The sequence below is a fragment of the Geospiza fortis genome, unplaced genomic scaffold (assembly GCF_000277835.1).
Source record: "Geospiza fortis unplaced genomic scaffold, GeoFor_1.0 scaffold134, whole genome shotgun sequence".
Taxonomy (NCBI): Eukaryota; Metazoa; Chordata; class Aves; order Passeriformes; family Thraupidae; genus Geospiza; species Geospiza fortis.
Genome location: NW_005054396.1, coordinates 1007475 through 1025936, shown reverse-complemented (window position 1 = coordinate 1025936; position 18462 = coordinate 1007475).

Genomic DNA, 18462 nt, shown 5'->3' with positions numbered 1-18462 from the left:
TTTCCAATGGCTTGGTCAGGCCAACACCAGCCACGTCTGCAGAGCCCAGGTTTATTTTTCCATAGGTAAGTGATAATAAAGCTGTTGCTCCTCTTTTATGTGGTGCTGGTTGTTTTGCTGCTGAACAACAAAGCTGTCTCGAGCAGTATGTAGGAGAGAAGGCAAAGAGCACACTTTTTATTCATTTATATTTGTTTACATATTCCTAGAAACGTGATGTGCTCATATAAACAAAGATTTCTGTGTACATTTATTATACAACTGATGGTATGTGTATGTTTTTCAAAAAGACATGCAGCCTTCGTGAGAAATGCTCAGTGTGGGTCAGGTGCTGTATTCAGGACTCTCTGCACACAAGATTATTCAGTTTGTGTTGGTGTTTGGCTCCGTCAGCAGCAAAGCTGCGAAGTATTGCTCACAGTCCATCACTCTTAACTAATGGAGAAGAACTTCAACCCTATTCCCTGGCCATTTGGATCTAGCTCATCACACAAAATGCCTGGCTAAAACCATGTTTCTTGCAGCCTGCAATGTCCTCTTGCTTTCATCCACAAATCAAAGGTGTTGCTTATGCCTGGAGATTTCTAAACTGAACCAGAAAATGTTACGTTTGGGCACTGAATCTGTGGAAAACACAAGTGTCATAAGATAGGAGGCACCATGGACATCAACCAACTTTCTGCAGCATAATTTACTCGTGTTGTCTGTGGGGCGGGTTCTGTCCTCTTCATAGGATGCAATCACAGAGACTGAGATTGGAGAGGACACAGATACTGTAGGCTTGCAGCCATATGAAACCACATGTTGAATATTTTATGGTTTAAAAAAAAATCTAGTTCACTAGTAAATGTAACACAAAATACATTTTAGAATAATGTCTTCACCCAGGCTGAGTTTTAGGGTCTGACAGTTGCAGCTTGGCATTTTCTAGCAGGGACTTGACACCAAGTGTGCAGCTACCATTGCCTGGGTCAGAGTGGCTCTCCAAGCCTCCCTTTTCCCTACTTAAGCAGCAGCTGTGCTGACCCAGCTTACACCCAGGCTTTTCCCATGGGGAGGCATCCTTGGTTTCAGACATAGTTCCACCTGTATGAATTGTTCTCCTCGTGCCTGTGAAATGAAGGAGTCAGAGGGTAAGGAGAGGATTTTCTTGACTGCCCCCTCAGGAAGCCTACAAATGCTTCTAAGAAGCCTCTTCTTATAGAAGCATCATCAGGTCAGGAATGGCGGAGTGAGTGGAGGGCAACTGCAAGGGGTAACCAGTGTGGGTCCCTCCAGCTCTGTTCTTCTCTAAGGGACAAAGGTAAAGAGCATTTCTCAGCAGTGCAGCTGCTTGGCATTGCTTTCAGGGGCATGAGGGGAGTTCACCTGGCCTCCTTTAATCACTGGGTAGGAGGTTTCTCTCCCTCTGCTTGGAGAGCTTGTAATTTAAATGTGCAAAACAGACTTATCCCTGTTGTGAAAACAAGTCCAAGAGTTTGCATGACTTCCATAAAAGTCATATGGGGGGTTTGTGACACAATCTGGCTTGGAGTATCCTGAGCGCAAGTTCACCACCATCTTCATCCAAAGGTCATTTCTCCTATCATCCTGGAGATTAATCAGGAAGTTTGGGCTTTGTCAGGAGCCTTGCTGCATGGAGCACAAAGCAAGCTGCCAGCAAGGGATGTGTAAATCTTCTTTCTCTGCTAATTCCACTTGAAAATGCAGATTTGAAGTAGCTGTCAGGATGCCTGGAAACAAGAGTTATCATTGCATGTGTTCTCAGTACTTATCACAGACAGAACTTGTCTTATAATAAAAGAAATGCAGCCTTTTTCTGTGAGAGCAACAAGGAGATACTTTTCTTTCTTTAGCACACAATGTTAGGTGAGTTAACATCCTCCTAACACCTTGTCCTTTTCCAGGATGTATTTAGCAATTGAATTCCTTAGAATCTTGATGACATATGTGGAAATAAATAGAAAAATGTTTGGCTTCCACCCAGAGACAAGATATTTAAATGGTGGAAAGTATGTGTGTATTTTTGGGGTCTTATACTTAGATCCCCACAAATATTTTTAGTTGCTTTCCTGCAGTAATGCACAACCATCCCATGCCATTCATCTCATTCCCTGCTAGTAAATTCATTTAGGAAGAGTTGACAGACTTTGGTTTGGCTTCTGTTAGATTCCAAGCCTGCCACCTAACATCGTGTGAGACGGGGTCTCACAGCAGCACTCTGTGTGGTTGTAAGGAGAAAGGTTTGTGAGGACTGTAACACATCCCATCTCTCTGCCTGAGCCATCACAGCTCCATGCTCCGAGGTAGCAAGGAAAGTACAAAGTGATTTTCAGACTTAATGTAATTCATGTAATTGCCCAAGGAGTCACTGACATTAGGAGTAAGTATCATTGCCTCGGGGAGCAAGAATTAATGCATACTTCGGGACGCTTAAGACATTGCCAAGTCATACACAGCCTTAAACTTAATTCTTATCTAGATTACTTAATTATTATTAATTATATAGAAAATGTCACATGAACTGGAATTCCTTTTTTTGCGTTTTCTGAGCTTATGTCATGATGAGCTACTAAATTGGCCAACATCTGTTTTAAGGCAACTGACAGGACTGCTATCAGGCTTACTGCTTTGAGAAAGCACTTTGCTGATTTCCACACTCTTAATTTCCCCACTTCAGTGTTGTGCCAGTGTTATCCTATTAACTGATAGAGCTCTTGATGTGACATTTCAATGGCAAAAAAGAACAGGGATAGGGAACTTGTCAATACAGTGAGACCCTTGAAGTATCAAGTCTGATATGTTTCCAAATGTACCCTATCTTCAAATCAGAGATTTCCAGTATGCAGATTACATTTGGCTCTGACCTCATTCAGAAACTAAAAGCTCAGACACTTCTAAAGTTTGAAGCATTATCATCCTTGTGCCCCAGAGAGTAATTTCCAACTTTAAAAGCCCAATTCCAGAACAACTGAACACAAGTGATTTCGCTTTAAAAGTGCTTACTCTTTACAACTTCCTGAGAACAATGATAAAAGCCAGGTTACAACGTATAACTTTCAACCACATTTTGCAAAAGTGCAGGCCACAACTTACAGCAGAGAGTATTTTGGTGTGGGCAGCCAAAAGAAGCAGACTCTGCTGGTTTTGTCCAGGAGTCTGAACATTGCAAAATTCAAATCCCAATAAATTTGTATCAGAAAACTCTGAACAGCTAAAACAAAGAAGGAAATAGAAGTTAGGATGGAATGCACATGCAGGAAATATGGTTCATCCTAGATATGAAACATAAGAAATACAATCTTCTTTTTTTTATTTCTTTTCTTTTGAGGGATACCTGAAAGGAAGTTCCCATTGTCACAGTAATGTATGGGTATGGGGCCTGATGTTTAAGCTGGAATGCCCCCAGATGTTTCCATGTTCCCCTTCCATTTCTGCAAGGAAGGGCAGATGGTCTGTGCTCCAAGAGGAGCGTTTAGAGCAGCACCATGGCTCAGGCTGTCAAACTGGAAGTGTATCTGTGTATATGTATATACGTATCCTTTTGGAACAGAAATCCGAAATTACCAACATGATCTAAAGGCCTAAGTGAGAGCCACCCTTTAAATAACTAAACAAACAGGTAAAACTCCAGCTGTGTGGCTGACCCTTGTGGCTTGGCAACAATGAATGGGGTTTTCTGTGCAGTGACCCCAAATCTTGGGGATGGCTGCAGGATTTCTCTGTTCACTTAATGAATAGATCTCAGTGAACAACTTCATCTAGAGCAAAACCCCAGAACCTTATTAAGTGGTTGAGCCAGCCGCAGAAATGAGAAGGCTTCCAAATAGCAAGCAAAATAGCAATGGGGTGAAGCAGAGAGATATATTCTGCTCAGAGGAGTTTTCTGCTTTGCTGTGGCTCAAGGGTCACGTGCTGGATGGTCAGTGATACTGTTTCTCAGGGGACATTGACTGGGCTCTGGGGAAACCATGGGCATTTTGGCAAGCAGGAAAGCCTGTGCATTCATTCATCTGTCTGAAATGGAGGAGTTTGTGGTAAGCCATGTGGCCAGAGCAAGGCAGCCTTTGCAACAGTGCCAGTTCCACAGTTTAAATACAGTTTCTGCCACAAGGCCAAGGCATAGTTGTACTTCCACATGTGGCCAGAAATGCCACAGGCCTGGAGCAGGCTGCAGGGTGAGCAGGGTCCTCACACTTACCCCTGTCTTTGCAGAGAGATCTCTGCAGAGAGATTTGAAGGGCTGCAATGTGCCAGAGAGGTAGCAAAAATACCACACACATTTCATTTCAAAACTCTAGCAGCCATCCCCAATACAATGCTATTTGCTGCATTTGTGCTTCTCTAGACTTTGAATAAATGGGCTCCTTCCAGCAACAGGTAGGAGACAACAGGAGACTCTTTTCCAGTTCCCTGAGGTAAAATCCTAAATCCACTTAACTCAGTGGCCAAAGATCCGGACACTAAAGTGAAGCCATGATTTCTCTCCTGGGATTTGAAGGGTTTGGATGCCGGTATCTTAAGATTTGGCACGCAAAACTCCTCCTCCACTGACAGCTCTCTGAGGTGAACTTCCCATGATCTTCTTGATCAGCCTGGAGAAGACTGAGGGGAGACCTCACTGGAGTTACCTCTTCCTCGGGAGGGGAAGAGGGGCAGGCACTGATCTTTTCTCTCTGGTTACCAGTGACAGGACCCAAGGGAACGGCCTGAAGCTATGTCAGGGAAGGTTTAGGTTGGATATTAAGAAAAGTTTCCTCATCCAGAGGTTGGTTTGGCACTGGAACAGGCTGCTCAGGAAAGTATTCCCAGTACAGACTGACAGTTCAAGAAGCATTTGGACAACCCTCTCAGGCATATGGTGTGATTGTTGGGGTGTCCTGTGCAGGAGTTGGGCCAGGAGTTGGACTTTGGTGATCCCTGTGGGTCCCTTCCAGCTGAGGATATTCCATCATTCTCCTTCCTCCATTCTCCTCAGAGACACTGGATACAATGACAGTCCACCTCCGTAAAAGGGGATTTCTTCTATTACATCGTGCACCAGTTTCCCAGTTCTGTCTTAAAAGGGCTGTTTGAAATGGGACCCACTTTCTGCTGCTGCAAAGGAACAAATGTCCTAGTGACAGCTGAGGGTTTTGTGGGACCCTAGGATCACTGATTTTAAACACTTAGCTTGTCACCCTTTTTTTTTTCCTGTGCCAAATTACCAGGACATTTCATTTAGTTGGACCTTCACAAAAGAAATATAGGTAGGAGGAGTAAGCAGTTTTGACTTAAAAAGTGACAAATTGGCAGGGAGGTTCCCTCAGCCACCTTTCACTCATTTTTTGGCAGCTTGCAGGGTTTCCAGCTGGCAGCAATTATTTCTGATATTAAGTTGAAATTCCAATCAAAGATTTTTTTTTTAAAGACTGAAAGGATGCCTGTGTAGTAATATTCATGACCAAAAGGTCCTGAAACAAAGAAGCACCTCTGAAAGGACTGTGTTTTCAAACCCACTCACATACATAACATTTTAAGAGCTGTCACCATCAGAGCACTTTTTATGGCCAGTTCCTGAAGGAAGTGGTTGTAAAGATGTGGCATGAAGAGCAGCAAATCCAGGTGCTGAGCAGAGAGCTTTTGAACTTAGAGCAAATGCATGATACTTTTTTCTAACCAGAACAACTGCTGTTTGTGACCATCTGAACTTTGAGCTACAAGAAAATGTCTTTGGGGTTCATCAGGCTGATATCCTGTCTCTAACCACAGCCTGTACCAGATACTTCAAAGGGAAAGAATACAAGAAACTCTGTATTAGAATCATCTGCTAGCAGAGGAAATTTCTTCCCTACATCAGACAATTTGTCATTGATTTATCCCCTCAAACAGGAGAGTTTATGTGCCTCTTAAAAAAAAATCCAGTTGAATGTTAACAGTGATGTGAGTTTATTCATTAACTCTAACAAATTTTTATTTGAAATATATTTGATTTCTCAAAAATAACAACTCTTCTACATTTTCTCTGATGGTTTTCCTAGTGCTGAAATTACAGTTTGAGGGTTTTTCCCAGCCACCTCTTTATACAGCTTGCCCTTGAAACGTGACGATGTTCAGGAGCTGCAGCCCTATGGCAGCTATTTTGCAAACGACAGTGTCTCCTCCTCCAAATCCTTCTCCTGGCAAGAGATTTAATCCTCTTTTATGGCTCCTGTAACCATCATTTCCTGATTGTTGGGAAGATACTATGTTCTTATTGTTGTACAGTTTCTCTGGAGCCTCCTGTATGTCAAAGACCCAAAACAGATTGAGGGTATGAGGCAGGTAGTGAAAACACAGCAATTTATTGGTTGGTTTGTTTGTCAGATTGCTGACATTGAGCTGGATTGATAATATTTGTTTTCTAGAACTCAGATACTTTCTGAAGTACAGCTGTGCTGTAGCTGTGAATATAAACTAGGATGAGCAGGGTGTCTGACAGGAAGGTGAAAAGTCTGTATTTAGGCTCAATGGGCCTTGCACTGAGAGGTGTTGAATGCCTTAATTTTTTCTGAAACCCATGAGCTTGATAGGTGTAAAACATTGACCCTGCTGAGGTCAATGGCAAACTTCCCACTGACTTTAGTAAAATATAATCAACCCCAAAATACAGGGTTAGGACACGATTTATTGGCAACTATTTTTCTAAAAGCCTGGCTAATGCACAGAACAAACCAGAATGCCTCTGTGGGTTTTATTTCTTCATGCAAAGGTCTATGCATTTTCCCAAAACCTATAATGAAATACAGAAAAATTCTGCAGCCTAAGTTGCCATCACAACCCATTTAAGGGTCATTTATTTGGTCTTAGTCACAAACAACACAAAGACCTCCTTTGCTTAATACAAGGCCTGGCCATTTGAGCAGTTCAGCCAAATAGTAGCAGCTTGGTGGTTCTGCTGCAGAAACTAACTGGTTGATGTTTGGATCCTAATGTGATACTTCTAATCTGGTCGTTTAGTGAATTTTAATTGCTTCAACATGAAGTACAGATGAGCAGCATCTCTGGAAACCAGGCCACAGATCACTCAAAATAGTAGGTACAGGGCTCTCTATGATGTGGGTCCTAAGGCTCTGCGCCTCATTGAATTTAATTACAGCTTGAAGTAAAAAGACACACACAAATTTGTCTTTGGCTTGGTTTCTTACAGATTTGTATTCACACCATTAATCTTCTGCTTGTCCTGTCCATTGGTCCAGTAATGCTTCTTGAGCCACATGTCCAGGAAAAACCAAACCAAGGTCTCAAAGACATTAATCTCCAACAGGCTTCATAAAAATAGGCATCTGGGTAAAACAGAGAGCTCTTAGTACTCTTGTTGAGCTCATCCCTGATTAGACACTGGGCAAACAGTGTGGGAAAACCCTTGTTATGAGTGCCTTACCTGTGGATAAACTCAGCTGACAGTCATGCCGTGCTGGACACTAAACAGCCACCCCACAAGAGCAGCTTTGCTTTCACACCATACCTCTCACTTAAACAGCCAGCCGTGCTCAGACACATCCTTTAGAAACCAAGCCCTGTTTATTTCATCACTTGTGGAATACTTGTTTTAACATATACCAGTGATATCTAGGAGGGAAGTGACATGTTTTCCCAATCAGAGTAAAGATATGTGTCAAGTAATGCCCTGGGTTTTTCTGTTTGACTCTAGCTGCTAGAGGGCCTACTTCACAATTTGTTAATTCAGCTGCAAGTGTTGGCTGCATCTTTGAAGGACTGTATGTGGCTGATATTTTGTTGTTGTTGTTGTCAGATTGAAGTCTGCTTTCACCTTTTTTTACCATTTTCTTGTGCATAAATATCAGTATTTTTCCATCTATGAAGCTAAATTATTGTAGCTGCAAAACCAGTGATTCCAAGAGATTTCTTTGGGCTTCTGCTTGTATGATGAGAGAGATTCCTGTGCTCCAAAAGGCTTAAAATGTCTGGGTCTTGCTAATAATAACAAGCCAAAAGGGAATAGTCTAGCTGACTGTATGTAGGCCAGACTTAATCAATTAACACACTGAGATAATGACATACCAGCCTATGGAGCCTTCTAAATATAATTGTGTGTGAGGAAGGCCACAGGCTACAGGATGGCTTCACAAGTTACACAGTACAGAACGGCCAATATTTAGATCTGGGATTTCCAAAAGACCACACAGAGACAGAGAGCAACAGCGACTTCTGAAGAAATGTGCATCTTTACGTGCTAATATCTCTACTGAAAGCACAGCTCAGGGGACACTGAGATCAGAAATTTATTTCCACTGCCATCCTTTGTGGCTGGTGGTTGCAAGCTGATACCTGCTGGAGTTGTCCAGCCAATGGGGTTGTTCCCATGTACATCATTGCAGAGCACACAGAAACTTTGCTTGCCTTGAAAGTTTCGGTCATATGCGCTGCCGTATTGTTCGAGCTCATGTGAGCAGAAGTTTGCATAACAGCTCTTAAGAAAGTGGGCCTCAAAATGTCAGAGGGAGCCCCCTTTCATGTAGAAGATGAAAGCCACATTGTCTTGGCTGAATTCCAGCATCTATCCTTGTGTGTTCGAGCGGATGATGGAGGATTTCTGGTGGTGGCTCCTGAACTGGGCGCCCTTTTACAGCCAATAAAGCTGAGTTGATTTGCCTTGATTTTGCCGTGGGCTAAGTTGGGTACAAAGGGGTTACAGTAAACTCTTAATTGGTGGCTGCTTGAATGTGTGTGCAAGCCCCTAGTTCACCCATGTGTACAAGGAGGGCAAAATAGGGGTGCCTTCCTTTTTGACCCTTTTGTCTAATCTGGTTTGATTGTAAGATCTTCCAGGCAGAGTTTGTTACTGCATGGTTGCACATTGTCTGCTGTGCTGGGGACCCTGGTTCCAGTGGTATATAACAGCCCTCAGCAGCTACTCTCACATGAATAAAATATGACCAGCAGAATGGTCTGAGCAATCTATCAAATAATCCTCAGCTCCACCCACATACAGCTCCTCCATATGAATCCTGAGGTTAATGAAAAGAATCTAAAGAATGGTAGGGTAAGAGTGATTTTTGTTGAGCGCCGAAGATTGATGTAACCTCACAAGCTCCCCAGGCTTGGGGTTTTACATCGTTGCTGGCTAGTCCCCAAAAGACCAGGACTAGGTTTCTAGCTGCTCTGTGGAGGCTATGCCAAACTACAGGTTTAAATATTCATTGCATTCTTCACATGCCAAATCATCTAAATTGGAAAGCAGGAGTCTAAGATTTTGCAAAGCTGCTCTTGCACAAAAAGACCATTAAAAATTCATCGTGACAGAGAAAAAACAACAACATTGCCAGTAGTAGGGAACTTTCTGTTGACTTGGCTAATGCTGTGTGGAGCTAACCCACATTAATCCACTTAAATGGATGGGTGAGCCTGATCCAGTAAAAGCAATAAATCCTCTTTAGAGCTGACCAGACTCCAGTTGCACTATAGGAGAACCAGGCTGAATGGCAAACAGTTGGCAGGGGGTAACTGGATGGGGCCTGAATTTCCAATGCACCAGATAATTTAACCCACAGCATCCCCTTTCCCTTATATGTGCAAACCAGTTGTGGGTAGGACCACATCCCAAAGTTCTTGGCACCAGAGGTGGAATGATAGACTGCAGGATGGGGAAACTCCCTGCCAATACAGCGCTGGAAAGATTGAAGTAGCTCTCTGTCATCACAGGGACTGGGTACCTGAAATGCCTGTGTTGGAAGAGTTATCCCAGGCAGCTCAAGCAAAAGGGGTGAAATGCAGGGAGCAGATGTGCACAGAGAAACACCTGACCTGGAGCTGGTAGGGCTCTGCCTTGCCTTGGAGACAGTTTGCAGATGTTAAGAGAGAATGGTCAGCTGCTGTTGCCTTGCTATGGGTGAGGAACTAAGTGGGTTGCTCTTAAACTCCACAGAATTACATCTGAAGCTGAACTGGCTTGGGAGCAAGTGGATCTGCATGCCTGGGATGTGGCTGTTACTATCAGAGAGCAATTTTCTCAAGGCTGACCCAAGACATGGAACTAAACCCAGACTGGGTGAATATCTCTGTTTCCTTATTCCTCTGAGAAACTGGGCCTGAATTTAAAAGGCTGTTTAACACTTTGAAGCCACCCACAGTTCTGTCTTTGCCTCCCACGCAAGCTCCAAGGAACTGACTCATTCCTACCGTATTTTCAGCTGCGCATAGATCCTGCTCCCAGCTCGGGAAGTTCCCGGTTCAGCCAAGCAAATCAAGTGCACATTGTGCCTTGAGTTAGCTGAGCTTGAAAGGGTTTTGCGACACCGACTCACAGCCGACAGTATCTGAAGACATCTGGCCTGCCTTTTAAAGTCGAGTAGAGACCATATTCTTGAGTTAACTGTATAATTTATGCCTTATCAGCTGTTCTCTATTCATGATGCTTCCTTATGTTAAATAGCTGTGAAAATAAGTGACACTGTCATCTGCTGTTAAATGGAAAGAGGTCTGCTCATGAGCAGGCATTCACCTCTCTTCTCCTCTTCCAAATGGCAAACTCTCATTTCTCTCGCCATGGGGACACTGTTTTGGGTTTTGCAGAGCTTTCAAGGGTGTGAATGATACATACAGCTCTGGATGGTTTGTGACTCAGGAAAGCTTTTCTGCAAGGGGAGACATAGGATCATCCCTCTGTCTCTTGCCAATCTGGTGAGCTGAAATGTTCTTTCCAGTTTGGACTAAAGTCCTGACATCCCTGGATTTCTAACTCACTAATTCTTTCACTGCTTAGGAGAATAACTCACTTCTTGCTGACATCATGCTGCCCTCCTTCTATGCCATATCCGCTGTGAGTCTTTAAAGCTTCATGCTACGCCTGAACAATTACACCCACGTTTTGACTGGGAAACAGAGACAGATGAAGGCAGTTAGAAGGAGGACGTGGGAGCCTTGCCTTCTATTTTCCTGTTCTTCACACTGGGCTCATTACTGCCATCTTTTCCCCTGCCTGGTAGCAAATTTCCAGCAAATGTATTGGGGTCACCACTCCCAGCTTCTCTATAGAAAATAACTCTGGTCTATTTGGGCTCTAGACCACTTCTGCATGCCATTACACCACAGCAGAGTCTTTACAGATAAACATTTGCAGGTTTGTAAGCGCAATCCTACTGACTACATCATTACAGAAGAGAGGGGGAGTAAACATCCTTTGCAGTACAAAGGAATTGTCAACAAACTCAGAGAGAAGGGGAGAAATATCCAAAGGCACTGTCCATTTTTGGCCTGTTGCATTTGGTTTCTTTCATGCTACTCACTGAAAGTTTGCCTCCTCTGCAAAAATCCAGGGCAAAGGCCTGGCTGTTGTCTGCACTATTAACTAATGAAGTCAGGAATTTACCTATGTTGCCACCTGGGAATTGAGTAATATAAAACCTAGCTCCTCTATCCTACTGGTACTGGGCTGAGTTCCATCAGCTTCTGAGGAGCTTTTTGGAGTGCAGAGTCCTGACCTGCTCACAGTGGCTAGTATGAGCTGAGACATGAATAAACAATAAAGGAGATAAAGGAGAGGCTGGGTTGAAAGCAACAGCTGTTTCCTATGGACTCCTGAATAAACTCCAGCTCCTCTTGCTGATGGGCTGGGCTTTTGTCGTTGTGCAGAGGAATGAACTGCTCTGGGAATCGCATTCTGATATGAGACCAGTGGTGTTTGTGTATCACTAAGTGTAAAGGGTCTGCTCAAAAACTTTTAAGAAGAAAAAGACATCTACTTCAAAATGTATTAATTTCAGATAGTTCCCAAACTTTTAGCTGAGTTATCTCACTTCAGCTGTGGTTCTAGAAGTAGAATTACAGACAGACTTGCACATGTAGCTCCTATATGACAAAGAGCAAGTCCTTAGCCCAAGATAGCCTTTTTCTGACTCCAGATGTGCTCCTCTACTGTAAAACACTTTGGAGGCCCAATGCTACATTACATAAGCCACTCAGTGGTTTTAACATTCATTTCACCAGGAGCAATCCCTTCTCTGTGTAACTAAGCAAAAGGTTTGGATTGAGCCTGTTGCTATAATGAATTTCTAAAGCTGGGCTTGTGGGAATGACTCCATTAGCTAAGCATGAGCCTCTGCCTCTGCTCTACCCCCAGGAGTTCATATCAAGTTTTGAAGCTTTGGGCATTTACTCCTGTTTTCCACCAGTGGAGCAGAGAGATGTGCTTGGCCAGGAGAAGCGGATTTTCCTTGTACTTCTGTTGTGTAAGCTCATCTCATTTGTTTGGAAATCAAACATTTTTCTTTTATAGAGAGGCAGAGGTTTTGGTTATCTCAATAGTACACCAAGAGAAAATTCTCATATCAGATCCAGGAAAGAGATAAATGCAATATATCTTAATGCAACAATGTCTTTTGCAGTTTACTAGTACCAAGTGACTATATCTGAAAATCCTTTAGAAAGTCCATTCACTTAGGTAATCTCTCACTTTGGGGAAGACCTGGTCACTTCTATTTATATGTGTAAATCCTCCCACAAATTATTCCAGATTAGCGAGTCCCTATCCTCCCTCTCTGTCTCCCATCTGAAGAAGGGTGGCTGCAGACTACCACTGACACTGTCACTGCAGAGACCTTCCTCATAAAAATGAATAACTTGTAGGGGGCCAGAATTTCCATTTGGCTCCATAGGGAGCCATTTATAATTTTTCCTTTATTTTTTTTTAAAGCAGTGTGTATAACCCGTTTTAACATGTGAATAAGCAGAACCTGGAGTGGGTCCACTGGTGCATCCCCTCTTCAGTATGAGGCACTTGGCTCCAGCTGTGGTGGGAATTGAGGGCAGCTGAGTCTAGTGGGCTGCACTGTGGGCCTCTTTGTGACTCACTGGGGTGGCTGCAGGGTACCTGGGCTGCTGGCAAACTGGCCACCTTAGGAGAACAGAGCATACCAGCCCCATCTTCCCAGTGAACAGAGAAATTGAGCTGTGCCTCCATCCAAGTTGTCTGAATCTTCCTTTTTTATAGGGGGAAGGGTAGGTAAAATCCCTGGGAAAATGAAATCTAAGGGCAATCAAGACTTAAAACTTCCATTTGTGTATTTGAAATAAGTAATAGCTTGCCTTAGAGCAAACCTAAATATATAAAAACACAAACCTGCTAAATTTCTAATGCTGTTTCTGAAGTCAGTGTCTTTAAAGGTCAATATTAGTTAGAACTCAAGTCAATCCCTTCAATATTTCCCTTTTAATTTATCTTTTCTATTTTTCACCAAGTCTTGCCCATCTCAACTGCTTTCCTGAGGGTCTTTTTTGTTTATCCTACACAATTTCCTTCCTTCCTTCAAGTCCAGACCCCCTTGCTCCCCTGGGACTTTGTATGATAGCTAGGCACTAATCATGTACTTCTGCCCCAGAAGCACAGATATGGGCTTCCTCCCCCTGCTTCCAGTCAAAGGAGGATGTAAGGCATAATGGTAATCTTAAACAACACTGCTATTCATTGTTTGAGAGATCTGGGAAATATCCTTGCATTCAGCTTGCTAAGTTAGCTGCTTCTTGAGTAACCCACAGCTGCTGCGTATCTGTCCCATTGCATTTTCCAAATAGCAGCAGTTCTCATTACGTGATATTCTCTAAACATATGGACCTTCCACTAGTTTGTGTCTCTGTGTAGCTCTGTTGCCATGAATGTACACACAGAAACATTTTCTTTTGTACTTAAAAAAAAAAAACCCAAACCCAACAATTCTTGAAAATAGATTAAAGACAGGCATTTGCAATTACTCAGATGGAGCAAAGATGTTGGAGTGCTTCAGAATACAGCCTTTGTCAGGAGCCAATACTTAGATTAAAATGTTGCTTCTGGCAGTAAAAGTGTAACTACCAGTGGTTTTAAGGCTTCATCCTGCCTGTTGTGCACATGAACATCTCTCTTGTAGTTGGCAGGCATCGTCCTGTGCTTGCCAATCTTGAAAATCAGATGGACCATCAGTGTAAGGTGATGCTTAACTGTCTATGCGAGGCAATGACATGGGTTTGGATTTGGTCTTGTGTGTTTGCTCCTTCACATTGATTTACAGTGGAATTTGGTTTGCAAGAAATTGTATTTCTGGTGTTACTGTGTTTACACTTCCTACTCTTTGATAACTTCTCTATATGTGCAGGGAACTTAAGCAAATCTTGAAGAGGAACGTTTCTGTGTCTCCTCTCTCTTGTGCAGTTTTCTAGGCTTTGTCCTTCAAAATGGAGCAGCATCCTTGAGGAAACCCCAAACTTCTGTCTTCACTGTGTTCCTTGGGACACAGCTGGTTCCAAAAGGGAGTAATTGAAGCATCAAGAACTTTAACTAAAAATGCACAGGTGAACAAGTTAAAATTTTCCTTCTACCCCTAGAACTCTGTTCAATGCCTCTGATCCCATTCATGGTTTATTTCATCGACTTCAGGAGGAGTCTGACCAGCGAGGAGCATCTAACTGCACTCTAAACCTTGGGAGAAGTGCCATGCATTTGCATTTTGTCTGTTGTCACATCACACAGAACAAGGGGTGACAAACTCCATCCTCTGTAGTGCATCCTTGGGCTATGCTTGATTGTGTGGTCACCAGCAAGGGGCAGAAAGTGTCTCTGTCACAGTGGTCTTGACTGTGTTATTAGGGTTAGTAAACTAGTGGTATTTATCTCATCACCTTCCTTCCCTCTGTTCCTGGTCATCTCTTGTCCCTCTTCTGTTTTACTCCTCTTTGCTCCTTTTTTAGCTAAAGATGTCCCTCAAACACATCCACCTAGGTACAGGTACAGCCCGATTCACTTCTGTATCCGAGCCTTCCTGCAACACATATTTACATCCAACCCCTGCTTAGCGCTTTGGTGCTGCAGGAGGGGAGGATCATCTCTCTCCAGCAGGAGCTACAGAGCAACTGGAGATGGGAATCTATGCAAGGATGTGGCTCTCCTGCAGCCTGGAGGAGCTGCCTGTTCTAGGGGCTCTCGGGTACCACCCACTTCCATGCTGGTGCATTTGGGAGGGTGTGTGATGGATCCCTAGGAGCTGGTCAGCTATGGGCAAGGAACTGCCAAGCCCTGGCAAATCAGAGCTGTGAAGACAGAGCTGTGGGCCCTTGAAACCAGCCAGGTGCTTCATCCTCTGTTACAAGGAGATGTCTCCTCCTCCTCAGGATGCACAGGCAGGAACTCTGCAAGAGAGGCCCTTCTCACGAAATAGAGGAAGAGGGTTTGGGTTTCCTTTCAGTAGCCTCTAAATCATTTGTCCAGAACAGAGAGCTGTCTCTTCCTGGAAATATTTAGGCTCATTCCTTTAGAAGTCATCTATGATTGTGTTAGTATTTGTGCATAAATGAATATTAATAGTGAATGTGGTCTGACTACTGGGCCCATTTCCTCCCACAGCTGTTTTTGTGAGAGACCTGATGCAAAAACATCTTGTGCACACACATCTTCCAGCCTGGCTCCTCTGAAGGCGAGCTTGATGGAGAACGCTTTGTTGGCTGTGGTTTAGGCATGGATGCAGCACATAGCTGCTCAGTGCTGTCAGGGTCTCTACAGATCTGCATTCACCTCACAGCAGACATTTAGGTACCAAGGGAACTTGTGTTTTAACTGGAAAAAAGCTTATGTGCCAAAGGCCTCCTGTTATAGGGGAGGTTGCAGCTGAGCAGAGGTTTGGAGGGGCTTAACGCTGGAGTTGGCTGCTCCAGCTGGCAAGGAAAGCCCACCCACAGCTTAGGTGGGACCAGCACCTGAAATCAAGTATTGAAACACCTGCATAAAGCCCTTTTATTTTATTTGGATACGATCCTGTGCGGTTCTACGCTTACTGTTTTTTTGTAGATTTATCCCAAAGATAGTGCTGGGAGTGAACCTGGGATTGCTGCAGAAAAAGATGATCCCAGAGATAACAGGTTCTGAGAAGAAATACTCCAAATGTCCCATTTTTTAATCATTAAATGAGTATATCCTTACAGACGTAGATTGATTTAAGTAGGAAAAGGGATTTGCTGTATGACTCACATGTCTGAAGTATTGCTACTCATTTTTTAATGTAAAACCCTCTCAACTGCTTGCAAATGAGCTGCAAAGAATTCCTGTGCTCGGAAACTCTTGAGCAAGTGATTTTGGCTTGGAACACTTGAAGAGGTTGTTTGCAGATGATGCACATGCTGACCACTTCTGTTGAGAAGAAGCCTAATTCAGAGTATACAACAGGCAGCAAAAAGTCTCCCATCGCCCCAGATTAGTCACAAATAACTTGCCTTACTCCAGGTTTTAATCATACGATCCAATTACAACTTAAGCCTATCAATATGAAATAAATGTTCCCACCTTTGGTTATTTTCTTGGTGTGGAAATCTGCTCACAGCCTCATGCCCAGCCACGAGTCTGTGTTTTGTGTTCCTGTTGCAGAAGAGGAAGGGGGACACAGGAAGGCTTGTTGGGGAAACAGGCAGCTTGAAAACCTTTCTTTCAGCTCAAAGTGGGAGCAGAGCAGCCCATGGAGATACTGTCACAGATCCAAGCAGGCTGGGGTTAAACGGTTTCCTCAGCTTTTCTTCCTAAATCAATTTGAATATTCTTGGCAAGCTCTGTTACTATGCATGGTGGGCAGCTGTGATTCAAGCAGGGAATTTTTTTCCCCCTTTCTACTGTCCCAGTCTTCCTGTCTTGTGCAGATGTGATCTTTTCCCTCTGTCTGCCTAACAGCTAATTATTTTACCAGATGAGCCAATAGTCTGAAGAAAACAGACCATGAATATTCTTGAAAGCAGCACTTCCTTCTGACCTACTCTACTCCTTAAGAAAACCTCCAGAAATAGCAAGCATTCTGATTTACAAGGGATCAACCTACCTCCCAAGTTAGTACCCCCCACATTTAACAGCAGAACCTTGCACTATGCTTTTTGGAAATGCAGGCAAAAAGACAGTTTGAATATGTAAGACATCCAGCTAACAGCTCTGCAATCTGTGGCAACCCAAAAACATACACACCCCTGCAACTGCTAGAATGTGGACAAGAGTGCATCAGCTGCTCCCAAGAAGCTGCCTGGGTGTCGCTGCACTCACTGAACCTTCATTCCTAATCCAAATTACGCTTTTCTGATTAAAATCGTTCATCCCAGACTCTGTAAAGGGCAGAAATTCTGCTTCTCGTGTTTGCTGGTTACGCTAGAGGGGGGGTTTCTGGTAGGGCTTTGTAGATCCGTGCAAAGCTCTAAACCAGTGTCTGCCACTGTGTCCCAGGTGTGAGCCACCAGAGAGCACCATAACCACACAGGTGTGTTTTACACCCTACAGGCTGTGCTTTGAGAATGCCTGCAGTACTGGGTGACACAGGCAGGACAGGCAGGGGAAGGCTGCATTTCCAAATCCCACAGAAGCTCAGCACCTGTTGCTTGCTGGAGCACTGCTGCGATAGAAGCTGAAGTGTGTGGTCCTGCTGTCTGCCTTCTTCTCACTCCAGCACCTCATGAACAGCAGGTCAGCACTGCTGGCCCTGGAAAGGCTGACACATCCCTTGTATTTGGGAGACCCTGGTTTAAGCAGAGAGGGGCTTGGTGTTTTGCCAGGGCAGCAGTAGCACATGAATGCCAAGAGACAGGAAGGAGGGCTCCAAAGGAAGGCATGCGGCTGAAGATGAGGTAGGGGCTGTCTGGTACTTTATGGAGAAGTTAAATTAGGGCCTAGGGTGCTAATCATTGCTGCATTTGGCAGGATAAGGGTTTTTACAGAGATCTACTACTGCTGGAGCAAAAGCTGCAGGGTCTTCAATCACAGGAAAATGCCACCACTTTTTTTGGCAGGCAGCTACTTTTCCTAGGCGGAAGAAGCATGCTTCAGTATGGGATAAAACCAAGGCCTGCCCCTAGAACACAACATCCACACCAAGGGACCAAATGGTCTGGGTATTTTATCTTTAAAATTCTGCACAAGCAAACATAAAAGGTGACCCAATACTGCTCTGAAGGCCAGCACCTGCTGCCTTCCTGGATAACCTGGGTCTAGTATATGGTAGAGACAATTCATGCTATTTATGTATAAAATATTGTAAAATCCAAGCTATGTCTTTGACCACCCCAGCTGGGAGCAGAGTCTTATTTTTTATTCAATTAGTTCCAGGACAACGTTAGGATAATATCAAGCCCGTTAACGTATGAATGGAACCTTCCTGGGCCATGATCACTGACTTCCCTGGAATGTCCGGATCACTCAAGAGTGATCTGCTCAGCGGAGATTGCATCTATGACCAGTGCCACCCTTTACCTGTGAATACCGACTTCTCCGGAGTGCTCTGACATCATCTGGACACCTGGAACCGGACTTTTGTCTACCCCTGCACATGTATGGCCCCGGTTCTGCATGTGAAGGGACACAAAGGAACATTCGGTCACCTCTCTGCCCCAGGTAGAATAAACTGTATATAAGCTCGCTGCGAGAAGCAGTCGGGGTGAACCACAGGGGAGACGCTGACACTTTGTTGGTCTGATCCAGGTTCACCCAGCGCT